The sequence below is a fragment of the Elephas maximus genome, chromosome 3 (assembly GCF_024166365.1).
Source record: "Elephas maximus indicus isolate mEleMax1 chromosome 3, mEleMax1 primary haplotype, whole genome shotgun sequence".
In the NCBI taxonomy this organism is placed as follows: domain Eukaryota; kingdom Metazoa; phylum Chordata; class Mammalia; order Proboscidea; family Elephantidae; genus Elephas; species Elephas maximus.
The window spans coordinates 20713307-20721795 of NC_064821.1; positions in this window are offsets into that span (position 1 = coordinate 20713307).

An 8489-nucleotide genomic window follows, 5' to 3' on the forward strand; every position below is an offset into this window, starting at 1 on the left:
TCATGATTCAGAACATGCAAGCAAGCAAGGCTGTAATGGAATGTGTGATGGAGAGCATAGAAAGATGAGATCAAAGAAGTAGTGTTAGGTAAATCATACAAAAAGCATACTGATGGAAAGAGCAGGTGCAGGATGGCCTAATAATCCTAAATGATGGTGGCTTGCACCATGGTTGTAATGGTGGAGGTGGTGATATTTGGTGGGATTATGGATATATTTGGTGGTATAGACAACAGGGTTTTCTGAAAAATTGGGCACTGGAGGTAAGAAAGGGAGAGGAATAGAAGATGATGCTGGGCTTGTAGTTTTGGGTCTGGTGAGTTTGAGGTGCCTGTTAGGCAACTACATGGAGATGCCAAGTGAGCAGTTGTGTATAAGCCTGGGATTCAGGTGAATGTTCCTCTCTGCAGACATAAATCTGCAAGTTGCTAGAGTGTGCAGTGTAGACTGTAGTTGTTAGAGTGGAGTGTAGAAGGCCGAAGAAGAATTGACCTTTGAATTGTGGTGTTGGGGAGGAATATTGCATATACCATGGACAAATGAGCAAATCTGTCTTGGAAGTACAACCAGAATGCTCCTTAGAAGCAAGGACGACAAGGTTACGTCTCACATACTTTGGACATGTTATTAGGAGGGACCAGTCCCTGGAGGAGGACATCATGCTTGGTAAAGTAGAGCGTCCGCTAAAAAGAGGAAGACCCTCATTGAGGTGGATTGACTTGGTGGCTGCGACAATGTGCTCAAGCAAAACAACCATTGCAAGGATGGAGCAGGACTGGGCAGTGTTTCTTTCTCTTGTACATAGGGTCGCTCGAGGGAACCTAACAACAACAACAGAATGTGGACAACTTTTAAAGCCTTGAGTATGGATGCTGTTGCAAAGGAGTCAGGGTAGCTAGAGAAAAGAGGGTTAGGACTGCGCCTTAAGGCACTGCAGTGTGTGAGGTTGTGAACATGAGAGAGACATATCAAAGGAAATTGAGAACTAGTATCCAGTGAGGTAGGAGTAAAACCAAGACAATGTAGAGTGCTGGAAAACAAATGTATTATTTTCCATGACTTCTGTAACAGATACGCACAAACTTGGCAGCATAATACAACAGAAATGGAGGACAGAAGTCTGAAATCAGTTTCACTGTTCTGAAATCAAGATTTGTGCAGAGTACTGCTCCCTCCAGAGACTCTACAGACAAATCTGTTTGTTGTCTCTTTGAGCTTCTGATGGTTTTAGGTTTTCCTTGGTTTGTGACCCCACCATGTCATCCAAGCCTCCATGGGCATATTATCTTTCCTTCCATCTGAGTCAAATCTCTCTCTGCATCTCTGTCATAAGGATATTTTTTATTATATTTAGGGTCTACTCAGATAATCTAGGACATGATCCATAACTTAATCCCATCTGCCAAGAACCTTTTTTTCCAATAAGGTAAAATTTACAAGGTCTACACATTAGGACCTGATATCTTTTGGGCTATTATCCAATGTATTACACCAAGTGAAGAAAGTATTTCCAGTAAGTACTAAACTAAGTCAATGTAGGTGACAAATGAAATGGAGAACTGAAGCCTGGATTTAACAAGGTAGAGAACCTTGGTGACTCTCAGAAGCACTTTCTGTTGCACGCAGGTGCAAGAGTCTGATTGGACTGACCTCAGAAAGAAATGGGAAGTCAGAATACACGATCAGGAATATAGACAAAATTAAAGTTATTTCAGAGAATTTAAGGAAAAGGATTTTATTTATTTCATAGTAGACAACCTTTATAGCAAAAACAGTCATAGATGAGAATGAAAATACCAAGTTGCTCTCACTCCTGTAAAATGCTAACAGAATTTCAAAAAATCAAATCCAGAAATGAATGAGAAAAGGGAATACTTCTGTCAAATTTGGTTTAATTCCATGAGTGCAAGGTTGGTTCTTTCTCCATACTACCAGTGTTCACTCTCATTCTTCCTTTACTTGGAAGTCAACTTCTCAGTGAGGCTTCTTCCATCCCTCCTACCTAAATTACAACACCTTCATATTTTCTTACCCTATCTCCTGATGTATATTCTCCATAATACTTACCACCACCCAAGTCATGCATTTCTAATTGCATCAGGTTGGGTGTCCTGGGGAGCAGAGATTAGGATGCCAAAGGTTTGTTAGGGAGTACTTCTTGGACCAGCACCTGTGAAGGAGAAGGGAACAAAGAAGGATTGGGCAGGGGGAGAAACTGAGTTGGGATGCACTCTTGAGATTAGGAGGGAGCTCTGTAGCTGGAATGGCCCTTCAGAGTTATTCCAGTTTGGGGAACAGGGTCAGGCCTTTAAAGCGTGTATTGATCATACATTGGGTACAACCCTGGGAGGAGGCGTGACCTTGAGTACCCAGGCTCTCTTCTACTGAGGCCCTCCCAAATGAGGCTAACAGTTAAAGGTGCTCTGCTGGCCTAAGTGCTGAAGCAAGTGCTTAAGATATGTGAAAGTAGCAGGAAGGAAAGGACCAGAATGAGAATGCCAGACCTGGAATAAAGTTGTGCTGGCTCACATTCATTGGGTACACTATTTCAGTACTCATTAGGTGGCAGGCATTGCATTTGTTGTTGTTCATTGCTACTGAGTCAGCACCGACTAATTGGGATTCCATGTAAAACCAAATGAAATGCTCCCCAGGCTTGTGTCATCTTCATGGTGGCTTGTATGTTTTAGTCCATTGTAGTGGCCATTGTTAATCCCATCTTCTTGAAGGTTTTCCTGGCCTTTGCTGTCCCTCAACTTTATCCAACACAAAGTCTTTTAGTGATTGGCCCATTCTGATGATGCATCCAAAATAAGTGAGTTGAAGACTCAGATCAATGTTCTGTTCTCAATTGGGTTTTCATTGGCTGATTTTTAGAAGTAGATTACTAGACCTTTCTTTCTAGTTTGTCTTAGTCTGCAAGTTCAGCTTAAACCTGTTCATGATGGGTGACCCTGCTGATGTTTGAAATACTGGTGGCATAACTTTCAGCATTGTTGCAACATGCAAGCCATCACAGCACAACAAAGTGACAGACAGGTAGTGACATTACAGTAAGCACTTGTAGTCACTATGATGCTTGACTCCACATCAGACTTTCCCAATAAGAGGTTTAGTCTAAGCCTCCCATAGTGATGAAATTTCTCTTGCTGGTAATTAGTTTTGGAAGGTTCATATGTCCCATACCAGGCTGATAGTATAGGCTGTCTTCTAAATGATTCCTTGGGAAGATTATTTCTCTGTTACAAAGAGACCAAATAGAGGCAGTCAGTTTTCTGTCCCTTTTATTGTTTCTGAGATGACCTATGTGCTGCTGCAGCCTTTGGTGATCATGAGGAGAACAACCTCAGCAAGAAGCCAACGTGTGAAGAGAGAAAATGCAACACTGTAGTTCTGTGCCTGAACCTAGTCTACCTCTGAGACTCTTGTTAGGAGTGATAATTGTTTTTAATGCTTGAGCCTATTTGTGTCACTGATAAAGCTGAGGTGTCTCAAACCTCTAACACATGAACTAATATGTTTATGCCAACTTTATAGATGAGGATACTGAGCTTGGAAGCAAATTGTCGAATGTCAAACAGCTACTACTGAGCAGAGGTAAGATTCAACTTGACGTCCAGGATGAAGACCAGGTTCTCAAGATCAATGACAAGGTACATGGATGGGAACAGCCTAAAGAGGAGGGGCTGCCATATTGGATTCTCTGAGAGGACCAGGTGGGAGGAATCTTGCTTGGTTTTCCCATGTTCAGTGTTCTGATTCCATGTTGCTGATGAGTCTGATGGAGAAAAATAGAGGTGATGATACACGTAATAGATATGCAAGGAGTGCTCATTTAGAGGAAGTCTCACATCTAGTGAAACAAAATGAATATCACAAACCTTTCTCTATGCTCTCTCTGTTTTTCTCTCTTTCTCCTCCACTTCCTTCTTCCTTTCCTCTTTCACTCTTTTTCTCTCAGGCCTCCTCTCTCCTCCACTACCTCATTCCTCAAATTTTAATTATTGAATATCCTACTGCCTAGAAAATCACCAAATTCAAGACTGTAGCTGCCTCTGGGAAGCAAAGGAGGAGAATGGGCAGGAATAAAAAAAAAAAGTCCTCTTTATGCATACTATTGTATTAATTTAAGAAGATAGTTGTTATGACAAAATATCAGCATTTTTTAAATTCTGGAAACATATATGTGGGTATTTCTCCTATTCTTCTGTGCTTTTGTGCCTGTTAAAATAGTTCATTGATCAATAAAGGGAAACAGGTAAATGGCTGATTTAGCCTGTGATACCTGCGTATAAAAAAAAAAAAAGTTTTTTTTTTTTTTTTTTTTAATCTGCGTAGTTTTCCACTTTGTCATGGATAGAATTATGTCCCCCTACCCCCCGGAAAAAAAATGTGTGTATTAACTTGGTTAGGCCATGAATCCCAGTATTCTCCATTTTGTGATTGCAATTTTATGTCAAAAAGGATTAGAGTGGGATTGTAACACATTTACCAGGTCACATCCCTGATCCAATGTAAATGGAGTTTCCCTGGGGTGTGGTCTGCACCACTTTTTATCTCTCAAAAGGTAAATGGAAAGGGAAGCAAGCAGAGAACCGGGGACCTCATACCACCAAGAAAGCAGCACCAAGAGCAGAGTGTGTCCTTTGGACCTGAAGTTCCTGTGCTGAGATTCTCCCAGACCAAGGGAAGACTGATGACAAGGACCTTCCTCAAGATGCATCACAGACAGAAAGCCTTCCCCTGGAGTTAGCACCCTGAATTCAGACTTCTAGTCAATCAGACTGTGAGACAATAAGTTTCTCTTTGTTAAAGCCATCTACTTGTGGTATTTCTGTTATAGCAGCACTAGATGTCTAAGACACACTTCTTCTCACATAGTTCTTATAACCAGGTAACAGAGTGAAAACCAAAAGGAATATTAAGAATCATATATAAAAAAGTAAGAAGAAGATCAGCATACAACTCTGCTCTCAAAAAACATTAAAGGAAATTTTGGAAAAATCTAGAACGTTCAAAATTGAACAAGGGCAAGTTCCAGGAATTTTAGGGTCAGGGTAGGATATTAGCATAATGAGAGCTGTTCAGGTACTGGTGCAAAGGTACAAAGAAGTATGTCAAGAGGATGGACAATTAGGCATGTGTCTCACAAGTGACTCCATTCTGCTCATCTCCTGCAAATACCTACCTTACAGCTGCCCCCAAATGGACTGTTAGACAAAGATCTCTCCCAATTTGGAAAACATAAACTAGGGATCTTCAGATTACCTGGGTGCTTGCACTAAGGAGTGAGATTAAGTTCTCCAGAGATTAAAGGATAAAAATGGAAGTGCTGTACTCAAGGAGCGCAGAAAGACCAGGCTTTTGTGAAGAAATGATGATCTCTTCTTTTTAGGTGTGCTACCTACTGACCTGGGCAAGGCTATTGAGTGTGTGGTCATAGACAGACTACTCGTAGTCTCTGTGACCCTTGAAGTTTCAGTATCCAAAGCTCATCATTGGTCAAACTCTTTTGTTGTCATTCTGATCCCAGGCTAGTGAAAATCTTTAAGAAGCAAGGCTCAGAGAACGAAGAACTTAGCATTGACTGATTCCTTCACCAGGGATATGCCATCATCTTTCTTCCAAGTCTTTCTGCTCACATCCATTGCAAGTACCATGCACAAATGTACATAGAGCACTTCCATAATTAGATTCTAGTCCTTTTTTCAGATATATTCGAAGGCATCCCTTTTCCAACAAAAATACCAGGGAGACTGACATCATGCTTAGGGTCACAAATACAGTTTATTATACTGGTATACATATTACCTGTATAGAGACAGGTGATAATTTTTATCAGTTCAACTTTATGGACTTCAACTCTAAAAAATTCCAGCCATAAGAGCCAGTCCTACGTATGGTTCACTGAAGGTTGCATATTGTATTCAGCTGTTTCTAATATGTTTTCTGTAATCAACATGGACTTAGCATGTAACAGAGATATTACTCATTTTTTAGAATTTTGCTACTAACTTTTTTCAAATTCAGAGTAGTAACTTCAATATACACCTTTTTTTTTTTTCCACATTACTGACCATACATTGAAATTGTGGCTCTTTGTTATCAATATTGTTGAAATAAATTACAAATTACCCAGAGAGGAATCAACTGTGATACAATAGTTGTAACATACTATGATTTTGGGATTTCTTGCTACCACAACAAACTTATTTTTGGTTGATTGGTATGCTACAATAATTAAAATTCATGACAATGGTGTAGGGATAGAAACAAGAGACTTGTTGATTAGAAGAGAGAACCCAGAAGAGGACCAGCACGTAATAGTAACTATTTATGAAGACGTGGCATTACAATGAATGGATGGGCAATTTAATAAAAGTTTCAGGGACATAAAAATGAATTTGAATTCCTGCCTCACATCAAAGGCAAAAATTATTCCAGTGGGTTCACCCTTCAAATGTAGAAGGTAATACTATAAATATTTCAGATAAAGATAGATATGTAGAGGTTTCATAAACAAGACCTATTGAGGACAAACCATTAAGAAAAATATTGACAAATTCAACCATGTTAAAACTAAGCCCTTCTGTTCAGCCAAAAACACTAAAGGATATCCAAAACAAACCATACACCTTAAGAAGAAATTTTCCGTGCGTATAACCAACAAAGTATTAATATCCCAATTAAACAAAGCTTATAAATTAATAAGAAAAAAGATAAACCACTCAAAAGAAACACCATGAACAGATATTTCACAAAAGGGGAAAAATAAACAGCCCATAATACGTGAAAAGCCTGTCAATCACATAATAAGAGAAATAGAAATCAATTAAATAATGTTTTACACCCAGCGGATTGATAAATGAAAATGTGTTGGTGATTAGGTGAACATAAGGAACATTGAATATTAGTGTAAATTAGTTCAACCACTCAGGAAACTCCTTGTAACTACTCAAAGGATAATAGGTGCTCCTCCATACCCAATAACTACCCTCCTCCAAGTATAAAACACTTGCTCATTTCTGCCAGAAGATATGTGTGGAAATATTGAAACAGCCCTATTCATAATAGCAGAAAACTAATAAGCAAAATTCCCATGAACATCAAAAAGGAGAAATTTTGTGATATTACTATATATAATGTAAAAACACACAGCATTGAAAATAAATTAGGTAGTGCTACACTCAACAAGAGGTTTGAATCTCAAAAGCACAATGATGAGAAAAACAAGGGAGACAGAGAATTCTTATATGAAGATTAAAGAATTAGTGCCAGTACCATTCAATAGGAAAATAAAAATCTCTTCAACAAATGGTACTGAGACAACTGGATAGCCACATGCAAAAGAGTAAAAGTGAATTGTAACCTCATATCTTACATAAAAATTAACTCAGAATGGATCAAGACCTGAATGTAAGCACTAAAATATAGACTTCTTAGAAGGAAACATAGAGGCAAATCTTCAAGAACTTGAACTGGAACGGTTTCTTAAATATGACACCAAAAGTACAGGCAACACTATTCACTTTTTTACCAAAACAGGTAATATTCATAGGTTCCAGGGCTTACTATATGTTTTGGGGGAACCAGTATTTAACCCATACAGGGCAGATGTCTTCTGAGGACTCCATGGACAGGTCTATCAACAATACATCCAATGAAGAACAGTAAATTTTCTCTCTGGACATCATGTCTGGATATGACACTATCATCTGCTAAAGCAATGAATATGACCATGAGGGAGACCAGTTCTATGATGAAGCCTACTCTCCTGTCCCTGTACATTCCCTGCCTCTGAAGGCCTTTCCTTGTAATGAGACATAACTGTATTGTTTGAGGATATTAGAGTCAGTTCTTTTTCTTCTTAAAACCAAAGAATTCCTCACTGATGAAGTTCAGATACCTTATACTCATCTCAAGCCACAAAGATAATGTATTTATGCCATTTCGTAGATGATGAAATTGAGTATAGTGGATGCTAGTGTTGCCCTGAAGAGACAGAAATGGATATCACTAATTAACAAATTTGAGTATAACCACGGCCAGCTCCCTTATATGACAGTGTGGCTAAATTGTTGCCAGATGGTTAGGTATCGTCAAGTGAGTTCCGGCTCATAATAACCCTATGTACAACAGAATGAAACACTGCCGGGTCCTGCACCATCTTCATAAGGTTGCTGTGTTTGAGGCCATTGTTGCAGCCACGGTGTCAGTCCATCTCATTGAGTCTCCCTCCTTACACTGACCTTCTATCTTATCAAGCATGATGTCCCTTACGAGGGACTGGTCGCTGCTCATAGTATGTCCAAAGTACTTAAGAAGAAAGTTCACCATCCTTGCTCCCAAGGAGCACTCTGGTTGTACTTCTTCCAAGACAGGCTTATTTATTCTGGCGGTCAATGGTTGTGATCATTAAGGTTGTGTGTCAATTTGGCTGGGCCATGATTCTCAGTGGTTCGGCAGATACGATGTAGTTCGGCAGTCTT